General features: G+C 38.8%; 1 long non-coding RNA gene across 1 annotated transcript in view; it reads right to left on the reverse strand.

Annotated features, from left to right (window-relative positions):
• LOC137096436 (uncharacterized) overlaps window positions 1-2350 on the reverse strand; it is a 28970-nt gene extending 26620 nt beyond the window's left edge. Inside the window, exon 1 of the long non-coding RNA XR_010909472.1 lies at window positions 2162-2350. This is a non-coding gene — a long non-coding RNA (uncharacterized lncRNA). The remainder of the gene's footprint in view (window positions 1-2161) is intronic.
• Window positions 2351-23878: the final 21528 nt, after the last annotated feature.

The raw sequence follows: 23878 nt of genomic DNA on the forward strand, positions 1-23878 counted from the left end.
TAATTTTGTATTGTGTATTGTGTATTATGAAAGGCCCCCGAGAGAATAAGTCTTCCTGTTAACAATGTGCTTGTACTATTCACTATATCTATTAAGATGGCAAATGGATCATGCCTATATGGGATAGATTCCTTTTTGGTCACTCCCTGTATAAATGTGAAGAGTCATCTTCCAGTTGCTTCACCAAGGGGGAGTGTGCATCCAGCTCATGGAATCTAGTATATCCACCCACAGAGCAATGTTGGCTCTGTGATATTCTTGGGCAGAATTTGTTGTTAGGTGGCCTGACACTAACATTTGTTATAAAGAAATGCCAAGAGCCAACAATTTAAGAGCTTTCAGACTTTTCTGTATTGTAGTCTACCTGCTGCATCAATTTACCACCAGTAAAGCATATCCTCTAGCAGAGATGTTTGCACATTTTCAACACTGAAGACCAGTTCCAGCTCAGAACACCATCTACCAGCCCATTCGTTGGATCCCAAACTCTTTAACCTTTGCAAAATTAAAAATAAAAATTGCCAGTGGAATCAGTTAGGCAAGTAAAAGGCAACCATAAAATGTCTACCCCATATAGGCAACTCAGCAGACAATCCAACGGATTCATGGTTGAAAGATTAGAGGCAATCTAGGTGACTCCTGACAAGGAGATGAAATCTGAATGCTCAAAATGGGTGCGGAAAATCTGTTGGGTTAGCTAAATGCAAGCTGCTGTGAAAGCTTTGCCATTTTAAAAAATATAGTACAACAAAAAATAAATCTTCCAGAAATGCAGAGTGTGCTTTGACAAGGGGCCTGCTAAGGTCTTGATAATGGAACTAATCACACTAGTCAGGCTTGAGTGTGACACACTAGCAATGATGGCACTAATAGCTTATTGACCAGCTCTGACTGAGTGGCCAGCAAAGCATCATTTAATCGCTGCAGAATAACAATTCAGGCTGTGGAACAAAGGTCAATTACTACTTCAAACTCCAGTCCTCCTCACGCTCCCTCGCCATCCTAAGCAAGCACAAAGCTAAATGCAGCATATTTGTTCTCTTATGCCTGATTGCATTAATAATAACAACAAAAACCCAGCTCCATATATTTTCTACAACGGAGTTATTAAAGCTAATTAAGTCTATTCTGTTCCAGGTTTTCAATAGGAAGAGCCGCATTATCGGAAGCAAGTTTCTCAGAAGCTAGATTCTTAAAGGACCTATGTTGTGGCACAGCTTTTTACCATTTCCATCTGAGGATGCTAAAGTGGAAGGGGAGTGATGAACGGTTCAAAAACAGAGTTGTTGCTTACTCCGTTGGATGGGAAATTATAGTCATTTGGGTGTGAGGACTGCTTTATACATTGTGCAAATGGCAGAAAAATATATAATTATCTGAAGATATTCAGTGACATCAATCATGAAAACTGCCGGCATATTCTGTCCATGACTACTTGACTCTATTTAAAACAGAGTTAGCTGACATTGGAACGAACTGTCTCAGGAGCTATTGGACTCAAGCTTCACTGGAGATATTTAAATGGAAGCTGGATGGCTGACTCTCAGGGATGCTCTGACTGGATTCTGTATTCAACAGGAGGTTCGATTAGATGACCTCTGACTTCACCTTTCAAGTTATTGTTGCTTGGGTTGCATAACGTAAAGACATTTACAATGTATGGTGATTCTAAAAAACCCTATCATAAGGTTTTCTTGTTCAGACACAGTTTGCTCTTCTCTAAGGCTGAGAGAGTGTGACTTGCTCAAGATCACCCAGTAGGTTTTCATGGCTGATTGGGGCCCTGAACCCAAATCCCCAGAGTTGTAGTCCAACAAGAAACTGCTAAACTGTGTTGCCTCTTGTGTACTATACAGTTATTCACTCGCAAATTTTAGGGAAGGTAAATGCATTGCAGAATGCTTTTGGATTTCTAAAGGTCTGGACTGTATACGAGGGGTGTAAATGTTTTTTAAATACTATTGTGCATTTGAGGAGTAGACTCAGGATGGCTACTTCGTTAGCCGTCCTGAGTCCCTCTGCGGACGTTGAGAAAGGACGGGATATAAAAGCCCTAAATAAATAAATAAATAAATAAATAAAGGGAAACAAAGGACTATTACTGAAGTTTGCCAACAGGCACAATTATGACAGAATGAAAGTATATGTTGATGGCACTTACCACATGACATGGTGGCTGTCTTGTAGTTGCATTGCACTTCACTTGTGATTGGGTCATCTCTTTTCATTGATTGGAAAAATTGACCAATGAACCCAATATTGCTGTTGCTCCATTTTTTTTCCCATGTAAAAATCTTTTCTTGCTGCAGTCCTAATATTGCAAAATGGAGGTGGCATTGTGGGAATAACAAAGCTGTGCGACTGTACAATTGCAGCAAAATAAAAAAATAAAAAAACAGAACAAAACACTGTGTGTGTAGGGCAAACATGGGAAGAAAGTAAGGTTGTACCTAAGATTGTTCACAGGAATTTGCATCAGTAAAGTGCCAGCACTGCACAATTATGCTGTAGCGTGAAAGAGCTCATTGCAATAATATTTTGCTCAGTTCTTGTGGGTTTTTTCGGGCTATATGGCCATGTTCTAGAGGCATTTCTCTTGACGTTTCGCCTGTATCTATGGCAAGCATCCTCAGAGGTGACCTCAACTCTGAGGATGCTTGCCATAGATGCAGGCGAAATGTCAGGAGAAATGCCTCTAGAACATTTATTTATTTGTTAATTTATTTATTTCATTTACTTATACCCCACCCTTCTCACCCTGGGGGGGACTCAGGGCGGCTTACAGAGGAGGCACAATTAGATGCCTAAATCAATTGACAGCAATACAAAGTACAAAAAAGCAATTCAACAGTTAAATCAATGCATAATAAAATATTAAAACAATCTCATGCTCGGGTTCAGAGTCCATATATCCATTCCATTCCATTTGTCCTTGTCTATCGTCAGATCCTTAATTTAGTTGCCAGTGTGTCCAAAGGCTTGGTCCCAAACCCAGGTCTTCAGTTTTTTCCTGAATGCCAGAAGGGAAGTCACTGATCTAATCTCCCCGGGGAGTGAGTTCCACAGGTGGGGGGCCACCACTGAGAAGGCCCTGCTCCTCGTCCCCGCCAACCTCACTTGTGAGAGTGGCGGGGTTGAGAGCAGGGCCTCCCCAGAAGATCTTAAACTTCGAGGTGGGATGTAGAGGGAGATCCGTTCGGACAAATACACTGGGCCGGAACCGTATAGGGGTTTGTAGGTCAAAACCAGCACTTTGAATTGTGCTCAGAATTGGATCGGCAGCCAGTGGAGCTGACGCAGCAGGGGGGTATATAGCCCAAAAAACCCACAAGAACTGAGTGATTCCAGCCATGAAAGCCTTCGACAATACAATAATATTTTGATTTGCTTAAATAATGTGATTATGAGAAGACAACAGGTTGATGTGATAAAGTACAAAAAGAGAGAGAGAGAGAGAGAGAGAATAAGTATACTGCCAAGAAAGAGGATGAAACAGGACACATTTGCAGGGAAGTTAATAACAGAGTGTCTTGGAGGTCTGTCATTCATAGAGTTCAAGCTGACTTGACTCTGATTAACAAGAAAATGATTCAAATGGAAATACAATGCATCACAGCATAGTGGGAAAGCGACCTGTAGTGTCTGTTCGGTTTTCTGTCCACATGCTAAATGTTGTTGGGGAAATGTAAAGACCCCTGCAGCTCTGCTTTCTTACTGTACTATGTCTTTATAAGCCCTTAAACTAGACAGACCTTCAAAGAAACTAGACAGACCTTCAAATAAAGGGCTGTTCTCTGGTAGTCCATCCAATAAAACACTGTCCTCTGCAAAGTAGAATACAAGACCGCTCTATTTATGTGTGGGAAGGTTAGGATTTATTATCAGAATGCACTGAAGTAAATCCACAAGGCCTTTTCTGTGTTTGTTCGAAATGAAACAGCAGGACGTTCTAACAAAGTTCCTCCATTCCCATTCTACTCTACAGGAGTCTTTTGCTAACCATCCTAGAGTATTGGGGCTGGCAGTTTGCAGGAAGTCTGATCTTCACGGTCCCATTACACTGCTTTTCTTTTCATTGCATTCAATCAGTTCAGGTAATTGCTTGTGTAGTACTTTCCAAAGTACAGTTGTGTCTGATAACAAACCTATGAGTTAAGTTGAGAGAAACATAAAAATACGGTATTGTCTCTGTCCACAGATCTCTCTTTTCCCTCTACATTTTGTGCCTCTTTTCTTTATGGAATTAGAATGGATGAATTCGTTAATAAAAAAATCTGTCCTGATTCATCTAGAAAGTCTGGACAAGCAACAAAAAGAAAAACCTATATAACACAGATGAAACAGATGAAAGTACTGTTAAGCACTCCCCATGCCCCCGAGGTAAGGAGTCCAAGGCAAGTTTTCTTTGGAAGAGAGAGCACTGGAGACATTTAGAAATGTCTCTGTATCATTCATCTGCATCACAAGCAATAATATTATCCCAACAGGCAGAAGCATAAATACTGTTCTTGCTTCACACATTCAAGAAAGCTTTCCAATATTCATTTGGATCATGGATGTGGGAAGAAGCCTTCTACACATGTCCCTACTTAACACAGCCAGTCAAGAATGCTTCAAGAGAGACTGGTATTCTCAACTCCATCTTTTCATTTCACTTGATGTATATATGTATGCATGAGTATGTGTTCGCGTACATGCATGCATGTGCCTGCCTTCAAATTGCCTGATGACTTCTGCCAACTTCATGTATTTCATAGAGTTTTTTGTAGGCAAGGAATATTCAGAGGCAGTTTTGCTCCTTCTTTGAAAGTATACCAGTTTCTAAATGGGGCTATGAAACAGTTTGTCCTATGAACACAGATTGGAACATATTAAAACAACAGGAGAGTAAATATCCTTTCTGAAGTGTCTTTAATCTTATGAACAAACGTATTTTTATATACAGGAAGTCCCTGAGTTAAAAACATCCGATTTACAAACAACTCATAGTTAAGAATGGGGGTGAGACAACAGGAAGTGAAATAAATCTACCCTTCGGTAGGGAAATTCACTTCTAGAAGAGTTATCATGAGGAAAAGATAGCTCAGCTGAAGCTTTATCACCAATCCTTGTTTCCACAACAAGCCATTTTTTCAAAATCCAATTATCAAAGAGACAGAAAGTGAGGTGAAATCTTCTGACCAGGGGCACAGACAACAAAACAAACACCACAGGGATATTAACACTTCCATATGCTATCCAAAACTAATATATGTATATATTTGGATGGAGTTACACTTAAGAAATGAACCTGTTCTGTCTTACATGCAAATTCAACTTAAGAACAAACTTACAGAACCCATCTTGGTCATAACCTGGGGACTGCTGGTATTCTCGTACTTTTTGGAAGTTTAGTAATCAGATTTGCTGAACAATTGCTCACTTACATTGTTGCGATTTTTTTCAGAATGAATGTTAGATTCCATAAAGCCTACTCTGCCATATTGTGATGGAATAGATTTGACTCCAGGCTCTTGAATGGTATATCAGTAGAGCACAAGCAATGACAGGTTCTATCAAGTTGATCAGGTTTGGTGTATTGGTCATAGAGACAAACTGTATATCTTCTCTCCAGTCCAGTGGCCAGCTTAGCCAGCAAGGGGAATCTCATCACCAGAAGACTGGTCAATACTTATAAATTTGTTACTGCAAACATAAATAGAATAGCAGTGGGAAACCTTTATAGTGTGCTTCAATGATGGGCAGGGGCGGCTCAATCCATTACGCAAAGTAAGCATTTGCAGTATAGTTGATTTTGCCCAGGAGCGCTCTTGAGGCGCTCTTGGGGGAAAATAGACCAAATAGACCTTGACATATGCGAGTTGTAGTTACTGGGATGTATAGTTCACCTACAATCAAAGAGCATTCTGAACTCCACCAATGATGGAATTGAACCAAATATGGCACACAGAACTCCCACGACGAACAGAAAATATATATCAGTAATTGGTGTGTGTGTGTGTGTGTGGGGGGGGGGGGGGAATACCGTCTGCTTACCACTGAAAATTGCCTAGGGCCGCCTCTGATGATGGGACTAGAATCAGAGTTGGAAGAGACCTCATGAGCCATCCAGTCCAACCCCCTGCCAAGAAGCTACAATGAAATCACAGAAGGGAAGCATGGCAGTATTACTTTGCCTTTCCATTTTCCTACCTGGGTCGTGACAAAATAAAAATGCTCAGATGTTGGATAGTATAGATTGGGTGTTTTTCTTCCTAAAGGAAGATTAGTCACATGACCCCACAAATTCAGTCTGATTAAGTGTGGATAAAGTGAACAAATTTTGGTTTCCATCTGTTATGGGTCTGACTGTCATACAGCCTTGCATGCGAGCCTTCAAAAAAAAAAAAAAAGCCAGGGACGCAAAGTATTTTTTGACAATTAAAATCTACTTTTCTCCAAGGTTGACAGACAAGGTAGAAAATAAGTGCCCTTGAGCAAAAATGGAATAATAGCTTTCTTAAGTCTTGAACCCAGGGATGGGTAATGGAAGAGCTGACATAAGAGTAATGAGTGATGGTGAATGGTGGCATTGTTATAATTGGCAGCTCGCAATGGCCAAAGCCATTTGCTTGAATTATTTATGCAAAAAACTGACAGGAAATTCATAAGAGCAAATAAGGGAAGTCCGGAGGGTGCCGTTTACATGATGCAATCACACGTCTGATTGACTGGAGGGCCACATCTGCCGGGGATGCTTTAAATACCCCTGGGATGGGTTGATTTACAAGGAGCACACACCTATTGTCATCTCCTCATCAGCTCTTGATTATTCAGTCATCATCTGGGCCTCACTCATTGCAGAAAGTGATCTTACATTAATATGAGTGATTCAGTGCATTTTATTAAAAATCAGCAGCATGTACGTGTGAGGGATCCTATTAGGCTAGAAAATTATCCTCTTTTCTTTTTCACAATAGACTCATCCTGAGTGACATTGTCACTCCTCTCTCAAGGGGAACATCATCCACATTTTCATCAGCTGCAAAAGAGTCAGGCTCCTAAATAGGAATCCAATTTTTACCCCTCCAGCAGGCTGACTATAATAGGGATCGGAAATAGTATCAAATGCAAAGCTTACAGGACTAGCAATTTTATCCGAAGAGCTTCAAATAAGGAAGGACGCAAAGTACTGACACCTATTGTGCTTATGGGTGGTTGTATTTCAGTGCCATCCAAGGCTGATCAGAAGAAGTATCTGAGGTTTTTGTTCATGGATCTGGGTGCTTTTCCCATTTGACAGACAGAGCATAGAACCCTAATGAACCCTCATTACTTTCTGAATGCCCCACTGAGTGACAGAATAGTGCGAAATTAAACCAGTAGATTCATGGAGAATATGTTCCTGAATTTTAAAAAGTGTTAAATTTAGTCATAATGGCTAGTGTACTTTGGTAAGCTCTGCTACTGCATTTGGAGATGATGTATGATTTTTTTTGCCCATTATTTTGTTTCCTGGCTTTCTTATTTTCCTCTGTACTTTGTTCAGCTACCTTTGTTTGTGATTACATTTTTGCTCTTTGTAGTAGGAAATTATTAAACATATCTGTGTGATTCAAAGTAGTCATCAATGGATTGGTCCATGAACCATCAGATGCCACTGATTTACCAAAAAAATAAACAGTTGTAATAAATGGCACAAATATGGTGCTGTGTGCTGATATATTGAGGGTGGAATGCCAATCTACTACAGCATATACATGAGAAGCATTGAAATAATTCACACTTATTATGGGCTCTCACCAAGGTGCATCTAGATTGTTGAATTAATGCAGTTTGACATCAATTTAACTGTCATGGCTCAATGCTATGAAATAACAGGAACCATAGTTTTACAAGGTCTTTAGCCTTCTCTGCCAAATAGTACTGTTGTCTCACCCAAACTAGCTCGGGATTCCATAGCATTGAGCCATGGCAGTTATAATGGTGTCAAACTGCATTAATTCTACAGATTCACCCTAAGTGTTTCTGGTTTTGATCCTCTAATGACAGGAATAAAAGACACACACGTTTGCTCTCATACAATCACTTTTATGGTCAGAAACTTGCAGTCTTTCTGATGTAGATGAACTACAGTTCCCATTGTCACTTCTCATTTCCTATTCTGACGGAAGTTGGAATCCAGCAAGTTCTGTGGAGCCACAGATTTTCTCATCCTTCAGTTAAATGAATCCTTGGATAAGGGTCTTTAATAATTTTATGTATGATTAAGTATATTCCTAACATTTTTAAAGTTCAGGGGTATAATTTAATACATCCCATCTGTTTATTTATACATGGGAATCTGTGGGGCAGTTCATTTTTCCTATAAGACTGATATTATTAGGGTTTTTTTTTTGCTTTTTGTTTGCTTAGTGTTTTACCCCCTCTATTTCTGCATTTCTTTGCTTTTCTCAGTTTTCTCTCTGGTGCTGGTTTCATATGATACACAGGATTTACTTTTCCACTGCTGACTCTGGAAAAGGCTTCCCCCATCATACAGACTTTTGTTCTTGAATAAATTTCCCCCCTGAATCCAAATGGTCTTTTCAAACATAGTTCATAGAATTGATTGCCAAAACGAAGTGTGAAGGAATCCAATTAAGTTTTTTCCTTTGGAAAAAAGATTTTCTGGGCATCTGGAAGTGAAGGTGAGGATCTTTCACCACCCATTAAAGTTTTACATGCTCTTAAGGAAATAAGCACTTTGAAAATGCTGACATGGTTGAATCAGAGAAGTCCTGTCATAAGGAACCAGCCTTGTAACTCTTACCGTGGTCTCGCTTGGCTTATAAACCATTTTTCCTTAGGTTGGTGCCCCTCAGAGGCGTTGAACCACAACTCCCATCATCTGGGCACAAATGAAAGAGCAATAAATAAATAAATAAATAAATAAATAAAATGTTTAATTTCTTTGCAACCATGGTGGAAATATGAGCATTTCTGGACATTACAAATATGAACCCAACTTTGTGAAAATATCTCCTTTAATCACTGAAAAATCTAGAATGTCACATGAAAGTGAAGCAAAATATAGTAAAACCCATCATGACAATACCTGTGAACTTTGAAAGCTTGTATAGTGTATTTGTGGTTTTTTCATTGGCCTGATAAAAGTATCACTGATTTTTTTTGCAACTTTTAGCTGGGAGATCCAAAGTAATATAGTGCTTTGAGTGTTGGACCTGGACACTGAGAGGCCAGAGTTCAAATCCATGGAAACCCAGTGCATGTTCTTGGGCAAGTTTATCTCCTCTAAACAAATTCTGTCAAGAAAACCCCATGGTAGTTTCCACATAGTGTTGCCATAATCCAGAAATGACATAAAGCCACATAACAATATATGTTTTGCATGACCAACCAGCTATCCCTGTATATATATCTTATGGATATGAAGTTCTCTACCATAACTTGACAACATAACATTTGTTTTTCCAAATGAAAGGATTTGAATCAGTGTGTTCACATTACAAGAAATTTGAACTAAACATCAAAGAGAACTTCTTGATATTACGAACTGTTCAATAGGCTCTCAGCATCTAATAAACTTGCTTTCATTTCAACATTTCCTAGTACAGGAAACCCCTGTTGAAGTGCTGTAGTAGTAAATTTCCTGCATTGGCATGGCATTGATCTCTCAAATAATCTTTTTACATACATTAATTCATTAATTTATTGGACAAAAAAGAGACAGTTATAAATAGGGCAGAGTGGTGTTTCACAATGAAGTGATAATGTTCCTAATCCTAGATCCCAATATTTTAAGTCAATAACACCTTCTTTTGTGACCAAGTGTGGCTGAGAATTTACCGGCCCTCCTTACCTTCCAAACCCCAGTGCTGTTTGCTCTGGGCACTGGAGGAATGTCCAAATCTGACCTTATGGAAGATTGACACCTATCACCTACACTATCAAGGCAAGAGTTGGGTTGAGAAGGAATGGCTGCAGCTGAAAGTTGGGTTTTGGAAGATGAGAGAGGACAGGTATCTTAGGCCCATCTACACGGACACTATTATGTGGCTGCAGTAACCAGAAAATGCATGCTGCCAATGAACATTGCAGAGCACATATAAGAGCATATAACACATTTCTAAAAGTTATAGGAAAGTCTGAATTCAGACAAATTAAGAGCTGCAGCTGAATCCAGTGCATCCTAGATTCAGGTCAATATTGGCTCCACAAAATGCAGCTCACATTGTAGACACCTGACCCTGCTCAACTGCATTGCATTGCATGAAAAAAAAAACCTCTGCAAAGTACTGTATATACTTGAGTATAAGCCAACCCGAATATAAGCCGAAACACCTAATATTACCACAAAAAACTGAGAAAACTTATTGACTTGAGTATAAGCCAAGGGTGGGAAATGCAGCAAGTAAATAAATAAATAACAAAAAACTTTATTTATATCCTGCCACCATCTCCCCGAAGGGACTTGGGGTGGCTTACAAAGCACTCCAGGGTGCACATATAATGTACAACCGGTAAAAATGGTACAAAGTATAAAACAAGTCACATAAAATTATAACAACAACCCCTGTTAACACGTGTTAGCATAGAATCAAAACAATACAATTTTAAAACAACAGTAGATAAAACTAACTGCCGTCATTTCACAGGTGCTTCATATGGGCCCATTCAGCCTACTCAAGGTCAAGGGCCTGTCTGAACATGCACATTTACATTGAAGAAGTTAATAAGAAGAAGAATAATTTAATCAGAGTTGGATCATTTTATCTTAAATTACAGTTTTATATAAATATTCAAAAACATTCACCTGCTGATGCCTCAATTAATGTAATTTTATTAGTATCTGTAGTGCTTCCCCCTCCCCCTCCCCGGCTCTGGAACACCCTCCCAAAAGAGATTAGATTAGCCCCCACCCTTCAATCTTTTCGTTCCAACCTGAAAATATGGTTACGTATCTTTCCAATAATTATCATAGTTTATTTTAACTAGACATTTTGGGGAAAATGTTGTGTGTGTTTGAACAAGGAAAAGTGGAAAAGACTGGTGCTGAGAGAGGAGAGGAAGGTGTATACTGTGCAAGAGAGGAAGGAGAGCTGGGTTGTTGCGTTGAGAGGTGAGGGATGTGGCAGGAAGGCGTGGGCTAAAAGAAGCCCCTCTTTCAGCCCCAGGCCTTCCTGCCAGGACCCTTACCCAAGCATATGACAAGGGAAGCTTTTTCAGCCTTAAAAAAGGGCTGAAAAGCTCGGCTTATATTCAAGTAAATACAGTAGTTTGAGACCAGGTGCCATGTTTAACCTTTCTGGTCTCAAACAAGTGTCAGTGTTGATGTGCCCTCAGTTCAACCTGAACCTGAGCTTTATAGTACATCATCTAACTTCATGATCTGTTGAGAATTAAATTTAAAGGAGCCCTATCTGAATTCAATCTGGTTAACCCAGGAATATTCTATTCTGCATCCACACAAACTTATGTGGGCCAAGTGCACTTTACTATTCCATAAGACATTCGCATTAGAATAAAAAAAATCTCCTAGACTAGAACTAAATGGATTTTCTTTTAAAAAATCATCATGAGGGTTAATTACTAGTTTGATAGAGACAGAAAAATCCAATGTCCTTTGCTGTTGGCTTTATTCTCAAGAGAGGTCAAGCTCAGCCTCCAGAATATTTTTAAAGGCAGCAAACAAAATAAAACAAGTAAGCCACATTATTTTTCTTGTAATGGGATTTCCTGCTCTTTTTGCAACTGGTATTTCTAAGACAAAATGGGGACGCAATTTTAAAAGCAGCATTTGGTCTTTGTAGAACTTTATTTATACCTTTTCTTCAAACAGTTTAGGCATTTCAAGTGTAATTTTCAGGCATTTGAAAACAACACTGTTCTCAGGTATCACTGCTATAGACTGCAGTGAATGCCACTCTCTTACTAAACCCACTGATTTTCAAAATTCTATATTGTGCTTTCTGTGTATTTCTTTTGAATGATTTGTTCATAAACTCCAACATTCTAGGTCTTGTGTTGCCAAACAATATCAGAGTGTGGTCAAGACAGTGAGAGTTATTAATGAGGATTAACATAAAGGCGTGGAAGAACCTGCAGTGATTTGCATTTGTCCCATGAAGGGCAAAACTCCCCCCTTTCCCACAGCTTTGTTAATCAAGTACAAATTACAGTTAAACCTCATAAAAACAGAAAAAAATATCCATGGGTTCATTTAGCCACAACTTGAGAAAATAGACATTTGTCAAGTCCTCCAGCATGATTCTAAGGAATGATTCCCCTGGAAATTGCCAGTGTTTTACTGGAGGACCTAACAAATGCCTAGAGAGAATACTCTTTTAGGAAATGATGGCTCCTCCAGTACATTTCTGTGGTATGCTGGGACTATACATCATTTTAATTTTGTGCCTGTTTGTTCCAAAGTTCTTTTCTCTTTTTCATCCATCTGCTTTTATTAAAATCCCTTTTCCAATTTTAGTGGGTGAACATAAATACATTTTGGTATGGGAGACCAAATTTGAGCTTACCATGTGATGTAAATGATGTTTTTGGCAGGTGAGAGCTTGGAAAGCTGGGTTTGCTTTATTTTAATACCCCATTTGTGTGGCAGTTTCACCAAGGAAAGCTACAGGAAAAGACTTTGAAAAGAGAGCTCTGTATTTTCATGACTCGGGACCAGAAGAGATCAGTGTGTGTAGTGGCTGAGGACTTAAAAACCAACAGCAGGGTAAAGGATTAAAACAGACTCTTCATATCAATAAGGACCTCGTCACATTAAGTTGCCTAATGCAGGCAACAGTGGGGGGATTCACTGGACATTGTGGTAAATCCATGGGGCAATGGGGGAATACATCACCCCGTGACTCGCATTGCCTGCAGCACTGCCTTCCCTATCACATGGGGGAAAGTGTTGCTGCCTGCTTTCTTCCTGTGTTCACCCTGTTGTAGGCAACAAGAACATGAGAAGCCTCCCTTGTTTTTGTTGCTCCTTCATGTGACATTTTCAGCACAGTTTGGGGATAGAACTCTGCCAGAAGTAGCTGTATGTCATTTGATGGCTCTATCCCCAAGCTGTGAAAATGTAATACAATGGGTAAATTTGCCTATGTGATGAAGTCCTAAGAGATTGATGTCAATACACTGATTCAGAGCCAGAAGAAATTACTTTTTGGATGATAATTCCCAGAATTCCCCAGCAAGCATCACCTTAGAAATGCCAGAAGATCTAGTCTGTAAAAATATTTTTTTCCAACTGTGCAAGATCAACAAAAATTGGGAAAATATCTATCCTTTGGGTTGTTGTAGGTTTTTCGGGCTGTATGGCTATATTCTAGAAGCATTCTCTCATGATGTTTCACTTGTAACTGTGGCAAGCATCCTCAACCTCTGAGGATGCAGGCAAAACATCAGGAGAGAATGCTTATAGAACATGGCTGTACAGCCTGAAAAACCTATAACAACCCAGTGATTCCAGTCATGAAAGCCTTCAACAATATATCGATGCTTTGCCACTCTGACTTCAGTTTACTGCATCTAGAACACCTAGATCATGGGCAATGTAGAAGGTGCCTCAGGGACGGTTCCTGGCTTTTGTCATATGAGCAGAGCCTACTGTTGTCATAGAGATCTCTATCACACATAATGCTATTATTGCACTTTAACTGCCATGGCAAAACCCTGTGAAATTCTGGAGCCCCATCTACACTGTCATATTGTCTAGTTTCTGAATCCAGATTGTCTGCCTTGAATTGGGTTATATGGCAGTGTAGACTCAGCAGATAATCTGGATTCAGGAATTGGATTATATGGCAGTGTGGATCTAGCCTGGAATTTGTGGTTGAGTGAGACCCTCAAGCTCTTTGGTGGAGGACCCCTCTTTAGACTACAAACCCCAGGGTTCAGTAGGTTATTGCCATGATAGTTAAAGCAGAACAATAGTGCTACAAAGCAGTGAGATATGGCTATAAGTGTTATGTCTTAAGTGTCTTCCATAGATGATCATCACAGCATCTTTAAATACACATACATTTACAAAGCTTATTTTCCTGGGGGAAAATTGTCTTTGTAAATTTCAGTACTGTATTGAAACCAATTGTTTGCAAAATTCAGGAACCTGAGCAGCCAGCTAGAAGATTCTTACTCATTGCCTGATCAGAGGTCTGCATTCATCCTTGTTTTTCATATGAAATCCACCCCAAGACAATTGGAGCATTTGAATCATTGCCTATTAATTGCAGGTAACTCACCAAAACTGTTGACTTCAGGTGACAATCCTAATAGTAGATATAAACTCCGAAGAATAGTAGGTATATATAACTATTGTTATTGTCAAATTTACTTATAGTATCTGTTTCAAAATATTTAAGGACCTGTTTCCAACTCATGTGAATTTTCCAATATAATTTAGTTTTCTTAATCCCAGCCATAGATTTTTATTTAATAAGTAACTTTTATGCATGGTTTCCTGGTGGATAGGACACACATCCATCTTTTAGAACTGGTTTTTCTCTCTTATCATAGAGGCTTGTGCCTAGTTTATATTTTTTAAAGGAAACTACTTCATCATGGGAATAAAGCACCTAGTTATTCCCAGAAGAAATATATCCAGTGTGAACAAGTTTACAGACATCTCACTCTCCTTCAATGTTTGGGATTAAAACACTTTAATCTAAGCATTGTGTTTTGATTCATGTATAACATAAATCTAGGAAATGTTTTTCTTAAAATGTATTAATATAAAGGGTATTGGCCAGAGACAAAAGAGTCCAAACATATCACTAGCCAAAGCTTTTAGCAATTCACGATACGCCTTGTATTGCATAAACCTTCTTTAATGGGGCCTAACATTCTTTAGCTTCTGTCTGTCCCTCCTTCAGGTTTTTTCCCCCTCTTAATGCCCCAGACAACTGCTGCAAACTGTTAAGCCTGGCTTTCATCAGCCCTTTATGTATGTGCATGGCTGAGAATATTTCCTTTCATGGTGAATTCCGCATTTCCTTGTTGACTTGTGTCTCTTTAGGAGCCATAAATCAGCATAGTCGGCACTATGCCTCAGTGCAGATGCTGCCGAAAGAGAGACAGAGAGAGCAGGTCATCCACTGAAAACAAATGCAGAGTGACTCTTCTTTCCCAGTGAGACTAATCCGCATGAATCCCAACCAAGGCTTCGCACCCTGCAGAACATCAAAGCTTCCTAAAGGGAAGATGTCACTTGGGAGATTAAGAGCCAGCACATGCTGCCTTTGATTTCACCCCAAAGTCACCACCTAGAGAAGCTAGCTTTAACACCTGTGTTAAGAATGAAAATTAGATTGGGAACCCAAAGGACCTGCTTCACTGCCTACTTTGAAGGAGTTACTTTCTCTTCAAGGCGTCTTGTCACAAAGGGAATCAGAACCAAATGGGTTTCTGGAAATGGTGTGCTTTATGGGACAAGATTACAAAGGATCGATAAAGCCAGCATGGGGTTCTTCTTGCATCCCATCTAATCAGCTGATTGAACTTGATAGTGTAAAGGTTATTGGTGAGTAGTGTTTGAAGTGCCTTGAATAAAAGAACACATGAAAGGGCAGTTGGAAGGCTGTGACATAACATATTCTTAAAAATTAATAACCAATGAAGACATTGGAAGTTGAAAAAAGGAACTGTTTCATCCAGGGGCATGCTTGTGTTTAACTGTGTTTTCTAGTAGGAGTGGGGAAATTTGTCAGCTTTCCTGCTTAAATACATCTTTCCCTTATTTCCACCAGTCAAATGCATTAAATAGCCTTCCCCAGGATGGAGAGGATCAAACAGTGTCTGCTTGTCATGCCACTGTTAAAGATGATGCACTTCAGAGGGGGAAAAATGGAAAAATTAATTGTGCAGCTCAAACATGGTATAGAATAAATAAGGCTTCAAACTGTGGATTTTAATGGTTAAGCACTCAGAACTGTGGACCTGGAAATACACTTTCTCTCATGTTGGATTTTTTGTAAAAAATAAAATAAAATCTTCAGGTTTTTTCCATTCAGAATATGAAGAAATGTATGGCTTTTGATGGAGTCTTTTCAGAAATGAATGGTCATGAAATCCTCACTCATCTCTATTTATAAAACCACATTATACTTCTTCAGCACACTGAGGGCTCCTCCAGACAATCAAATTTGTCAAGGAACTGCAGTATGTGTCACTGCAGTCCTTTTTAAAAATTAAAAAACTCTCCAAAAAATCTGTTGCTCCAGACTATTTTGTGAAATTCTTGGTACCGGATACAATATTTTATTCCCACACTCAAGTACATTTCTTTTAAAGCCATATTTCTCTTCTCCCTTCTTAGAATTATAGTGCTACAGTGATTTGGTGAAAGGGCACTGTTGTTATCCAAAACTCAGATATTGAAAAATCAGGGCCATGAGTTTGGGGCTCAGATAGATAATCTCACATGATTTCAGGGGCAGAAAACACCTCACATAATAGGCACAAGTTACCAGAAAGCACAGGAGCTTTCTTCTCAGCCATGCTCTGAGCTCATTAATAAGTTCATAATGTAGATAATCACAGGACATATCAGTCATACGCAGATACAGTAGATCTACCTAGAGGGGAGACAAGCCCATCACTACAGTCCTGCTCCTCATTGTTCCATCCAGGGCCACTCTTCCCCAGCACCACCCACTTCCCCACCTGGGAAGCCCCCTCCAGGCAAAAGGGCAGGCAGAGGGTGTGTGTGTGCGTGCTCACAAACAGCAGGCAGACTGAGGTTTTCCTCCAATATAGACTTTATTAAGTTTCCCACCATACATATTCCACCAATCATGGGCTGTAAAACATGCAAACAATGAATGCACTTTGAACCAATAAGAACAATGTCTGTTATTGTCAAATGTCTCTATATAATGTCAATGCCTGTATGGAGAGCATGTCGGATTTGGGAAATTCCCCTGGTATCCTTCCTTGGCCAACTGAAGCAATAAAGCAATATTTGACACTGTCCTCATCTCTGCATGTCTGAAATGGAACTAATTGGAGCTGAGATGCTCGGAACAAATCTAGAATTCCAGCCAACATTATAATACTATAACTTTAAGAATTAAAAAAACAAACAAACACCAGTTCAGTCCACAGAACCAGCTCACTAGTGTGGATTCAAGAAATCACTACATAGACATACAGCCTCTCCATATAAACTCAAAATGATATGAGTGTACACAGAGGCAACAAGAGGGAGAAAAACCTGAGGAGCTAGTATACTTCAAGAAGTCATATTTCTTTATGCCAAGGGCTTGTCTACACTAGCCAGTTATTTCTTGACTGGTCTGGAGCAGAAATGCCCTAGACTAGGTATGAATATGCTATGTGCCTGTCTATGGTGGCAGCAGGGTGGAGTGTACACAGTTGAGCTTGGCTGAAACCAATCCAGCCCAGCGGTACTGTCACTTTCCCTTCCCTATTGCCATAATCCCAGGATAGGTTCTTGCTATCACAGGCAGCCAGTGCTGACATCTCCACATCAGCAGGGAGGAGGAGCAATCTACCTTCTCTTTGGTTGTGTGAGTGCCTCTGCTGATGTTAACATAGAGAGCACTTGACGATTCTACAATTTTCCTTAGCATCAGGCTAAACTGTTTTAACCCAGTTTACCTCCTGTTAAGCACGGGAAATCTCTGGACACTGCAAAAAAAGCCAGTTTGAGTTTTGTGGACAACGTAGACAAATCCTAGAAAAGCCTAAGGGTGGTTCCAAACAGATGGCTTCTACTATCTTTCTTGCTTTAGCAAACCACCCCCTCCCCCATCACAATAAAAGATGTTCTAGGAATGAGGGAGTGAAATAGTATGGTAAAAGTCTTTTCTGTTAGGGAATATGGGCTGGATCCAGATTTAGTCAGTTATTTTATAGCTTCCTAAGTTAATATTTTATATCTCCTTAGTAAATACCCTTAAGGCACCAAATCTCATCTGAAGCTCAGCAGAAATAGCCCTGGTTAGTATTTGGATGGGAAACCACCAACAAATTCAGAGAAAGGAACTTAGAAATCAACCTCTGAGCATTCTTTGCCTAAGAGAGCCCCATGGAATTCATGGGGGTCACCATGAGTCAACAGACACTTTGAAGACACATATATATACAGTTTCAATGGGCCTATTCTGAATATGCCTAAATCAATATCCTATCCCATGGCTAATATTCTAATATGAACTCCCTGAAAAATTCAGAAATGTACTAAAAACCATATCAGATGTTAATATGCTAGCCTACCTTATGGATAATGACATAACTGTCCAAATGCTAAAATGACAGAAATTTCATCGGTCAACCCTCTCTTGTGGCAGATAACTCAGAGGTTAATTAATTCATATCAAATTCAGCCCATTATTTAAAAATTCCCATTGATCTAAAATTATACTGAATTTTACCCACTGAAGGACAATATAAGTTTCTTCAAAGCCACTGCTCAGTTTCTCAAGCAAAGAGCATAGCAAATTCTGCCAAAACTAATATTATGAATATTTCTGAAGATATGTTTCCACAGTTAGTACCAAGGAACTGTTTACAGTTTAAGTTGAACTTTGACCTTCCATGTTCTGGATACTGCCAATACATATCCTTCCACAGGAAACAGGAATCCATATTACATAGACAAACCGCACCTTCTCCTTCTCTGTCAATTGACACATATGGTATGGTAGCTTTATATAAACTCAGTTGACCCTCTGTATCCACAGATTTAATCATCCATGACTCAAAAGTATTTTTTTTAAATCTCAATAAAATACATTTTATAATAGGACACCATTTTATTCTGCCATTGTAGATCCATGGATTTTGGTATCCAAAATGGGTCCTGAAAATAAACTCCAGTGTATACCAATCATAGACTAGCAAATGTTGTATTCTTTGTCTTATTTATTGTATTACTGTTGCTGATTAAAGTAAGTAAGTAAGCAAGCTAGCTAGCTATTTACCAGTAAGTGGCCTTCATGAGCTTGTTAAAGTAGTCACAGAGGGAGACCCCTAATATAAGCAATAGTGTAACATATATTTCAAGGTATGTGTTCTGATAAACCCACAGCTTCTTCCACTTTTGAGAAATGTTGAATCATCGACTGAAGATGAACAACACAAAATAAATTCAATGACCAAATTGTTCATTTCAAATAGTTAGATCTAAGACTCATAGCATCAAGGTGACATTGCAGGGAATATTCACACCAGCTCCTGAAATGAAATGGATTAACACCATATATCCACGGCCTTATCAGCGATTCCCCCCACCGTCTTTGTAATATAAATAGTGGAAAATGGACCATGTTAAAAAGAAACAGCACAACATCATTGCTATTAAATGACTTCCCATAAGTAAAAGACACATCTACTTATGGTGCCCCCATGCTGAACTTCATTCTAAACAGTCTCTTCAGAAATGTTGATGTCCTGAGTAGGTTCATTTCCCAAGGAAATGACAGTAAAACTGTGATTTGGAAAATACAAATAAAATGCTTTCATCACTATTTTTATTATATATTGAGTACCCCTTATCTGAAATGCTTGGAACCAAAAGTGATTCAGATTTTGGATTTTAAAAAATTTGAATTTTTGCATATACACAATGATATATTGTGGAGAAGTGCGTTAAGTCTAAACCTGACATTCATTTATTTCACACACACACACACACACACACACACACATATATTCTACTTATTACATGAAGGTAATTTCATACACAATATTTCAAATAGTTTTGTGCACAAAACACAGTTTGTATACATAATCATCACAAAGATTCACTATCTCAACTAGTTTTGGATTTTGGAGCATTCCACATTTGTGATTAGAACTGAATTCAGTGGTATTGGGCCGTAAGAATTCCCTCCCACCTCTGCAGTGACTGAGTGGATGGGATGCCTTTGTAACCAATCTTGGGGCTGATCCAATGTACACCAAGCCGAATATTCCCTGGGATAGCAGGGCAATGTAAATCCGCCCACACAGTAGTGAAATCACCATAATTAACAAACTCACCTTGCTGTTACGGGATGGTCCACATTTCTAATCTTTCACATGGCTGTAACTGCTCCACTATTTTTTCCTCTTTTCTATCATGAGTATAAATATATGATTTTTTTTTTGTTAAGCAGGGAATGCTGATAAACTAATATGTAAGTATCTGTTCACACACATCTTCTTTTTTAAAAAACAAAACAAATAAATACAATTCAGGCTGAAAATGAGATGAGATGTCTGATTCATTGGACAGCTGAGGTTGCAGTGTAAAGTGGGAGGAATGCAAAGATGGCTTCCTTCCTGCACTGCTTTCCCCCAGCAACCTCTTCATTCTGTGAACCTTGTTTGAGGTGCAGTTGAGCTGCCAGTCAAGGGGAACGATTCTGCCAGCTCTCATTGTTAGTTTCCCCTCACCTTGACTGGAGTGGCCTAAATATCCAGTTTTCACTGCAGTCATTTGGGGATAATTGATGTCAAGCCAGCCAGAGAGACAGTTCTCTCCAAGCCTCATCCCATATTCTGTTTGGATTGAACTCTGTTCATATCTGTCATAATGATGGGGTGGTGATGGCATGGCTCATGGACATGGGATGTATGCCACTGGAATTGGATTGGAGCCCCCCTCCCCTATGGGGGACCCGGGGTATATGGCTGGGAGCTGGTTGTGTTCAGTCAAGGGTGGACAGTTTGCCCACACCCTCTTGCATCGAGTGTAACCATGCTGGGGTTCCACTCAGCTGGCATTTCATGTGCCATCCCATGGGATCCAGCAGTGGGCCAGATTGGCATGCTCATCAATCAACGTGGGCTGGTCAATGCCTGGATCCAGATCCATTCAGATACCAATAATATTTTCAGCTGTAACCAAATAAAGTTGTGGCATATTTCTTTTCACTTTTATGGTGTCTGTTAACTGTGGGGTAAAAGGCAAAGACTTTCCCATCCTTTTTGAAATAAATGTTGCTCTTCATCACAAAAGAACTGTTTTGTCTCTACCATAAAATTCCAAACAAACAAACAAAGGAGACTCTTGATCAGTGTGATGAGGTCCTTAGTCATACAGTGTTATAGTATTTATTGATATTGTGACTGTCAGATTTACCCAACAAAGTTCAAATATGTTGTCATGAGGACCATAATATAAAATTGGTTTCAACTCCTCCAGCCTACTAGGTTTGGAAATGGACTGACTACTGATGTAGTTGAATATTAACAGTAGAAATTACTCTATGTTCATGGATGGGGCTCTGATTCTCATGTCACTTATTCCAGTATCTGAAAAACTGTAGTTTAAGGTTAAATTGCATGTAATAATGAAACTCTGTGGTATGGCTACTATACACAGATAAATAGGTATCTAGATGAATGCACTAGAGATCATAGAATCATAGAGTTGGAAGAGACCACAAGAGTTCTCCAGTCCAACCCCCTGCCATGCAGGAACAAACAATCAAAGTACCACTGATGGATGGCCACCCAGGCCCTGTTAAACTGTTAACATCCACCTCACTCCCAGATATGAAGACTCCACCACATCCCGAGGTAGCCTGTTCCACTGTCAAACAACTTTTACCATCAGGAAGTTCTTCCTAATATTTAGGTGGAATCTCTTTTCCTATAGTTTGCATCCATTGCTCCATCTCATTTTGAAGACTAAGCAGGGTCAACTCAGGTTAGTATTTGGATGAGACCATGAATAAATATCAAGTGTTCTAGGCTATATTTCAGAATAAGGAACTGGCAAAACCACCTCTGAGGTCCTTGCAAAGAAAAAATCCTATGAAATAGATGGGGTCAACATAAGATTACAGATGATTTGAGGCTACATACATGCATACACACATGTACCTAGACAGACACATGGAAGTATTGATGCATCTTTCTGTCCCTGAAAGCAGATTCTGTAGCTTTTTGAGATGAGACCATGGTTTTGGTGGGAAATGCTAATGCCCATTCCCTGATGCACATCATTCTGCTTCCCTGGAAATGCTATTAAACCATACCCTTCAATTGTCGTTAATCAGTTGTCATCCTGGTTAATCAATGAAGTAACTTCATGCTTATACTTTCCAGGGCCTTTTGAGATGTGGCTTCTTTCTAACCTTTGGAATAGTTAGTTAAAGTTAACTGCATTGTCTGCCATTCATTATTTCCACCGTTCTGACAGGCAGGAGCAACATGATATTCTCCATTCTGTTAACAGTTACAGCCGATGCAGACAAGTGAATGCTTCATTCATTTCATTATTTGCTCAGGACCTACCAAAATTCTTCATATACAGGATGGAACAAAGTTGAGATTTTTAAAATGTGCAGCCAGGAGAAAATGAAATTGATGCATTCGTTCTTCTCTATCTGTGATATACCTATTTCTTATCACTATAACATTAGATCACTCCCCTCCTTCCTGACTATCCACAAGAAACTGAAAACATAGCTTTTTGGTCAAGTCTTTGGAGATCTTGCATAATAGATAAATATGGAATTGTGCAATTGAATTTTGGAACAGCTCAGACTATGACTTTGGATAATGAAGCTAACAGTGATGGTATTGTTTTTTGTGTTTTAAATGTCTTAATGTATGCATTTTATAATTCTATTTTAAATGTTTGTTTTAGTTGTACTTTTTTTAAGGCATTGAATGGCTGCCTGGCTGTAAAGGTGGGGTAGAAATGTCATAAATGAATAAATAAATATTGAAAAGTTCAAAGGATAACTTGATTTTGTTGGACAGTTATTGTAGTGCAACTTCAAGTCATTTCTAACCCTAAGATGAACCTACTATAGGGTTTATTTGGCAAGATTTGTTTAGAGGAGGTTTGCATTTGCCCTTTTCTACAGTTGAGAAGGTGAGCCTTACCCAAGATTTTCCAGTGGGTCTTCAGTGTTGAGGAGGAAATCAAACCCTGGTCTCCAGAACCATTTTCCCATGCTGAAAGCACTACATCATATTGGCTCAATACTGATATTTTAAAATAAACAATTTAAAACTATTACCTGAATGTTCATGTTGCCTTTATTTTTCTTCCTGGTTTTCCTTCATCACCCTCAGGGTTCTTCTGCAGTTTAGTCATTACTTTGTCTTTTATAAACAGGTTGCACATTTTATAGCAATTACATTTATAGCTTGTTTGGTTTCTTTTGGAAAACCATTCCAGAGGTCCATTTATTAACCTGATGCAGATTTTCCACAGGAAGTCCAATTATAACAAATAATTTCATTTCGATTCCTCATGTTAAATTTCTTTCTTAAGGCAATTTTGATATTGTTAACAGCATTTGCAATCAAGTCCATTAGAACAATGCTTTTTATCTGAGTTGTGAGGAGAGACAGGTATGAAATACAATTATTATTATTATTATTATTATTATTATTATTATTATTCACTTGGCACAACAATAAAGGTGACAGTGGTGGATGGAGACAGTGTACAGGAATATCGGAAAATGATTGAAGGAGAAATTAAAAGAATGTTAAATTCTTCAAATCATAATAGCCAATAAAAATGTATCACATGCAAGGATACCAGGACTGTATAATGTGCAAAAGGAAAGAGTGGTTGACAAATTAGTAGCATGTGCTCAAATTGTTTTAGTGAGAGGTTGGAAAGATAAAACAGAGTGGATTCTGAAACACTGGTATATCTATATATTAAATATGTTAAATATGAAAATAACAAATTGTAAATTGAACAATATAGACAAAATAGAAAATGTTATAATCATTAAGAACATGTGGGATCCTGTTAGGAATTATTTAGAGAATGTATTAAGATGTAGAGTGGAAAAACTGAGACTAAAATAGATATTTCAAATGTAATTTCTGTAGTTTATTGTATAAATTGTGTGTTTGGGTGAAGGAGTGGAGGGTGGGAGTAGGATAAATAATAAAATAATAATAA

This window comes from Anolis sagrei, chromosome 2, assembly GCF_037176765.1.
Source record: "Anolis sagrei isolate rAnoSag1 chromosome 2, rAnoSag1.mat, whole genome shotgun sequence".
NCBI lineage: Eukaryota > Metazoa > Chordata > Lepidosauria > Squamata > Dactyloidae > Anolis > Anolis sagrei.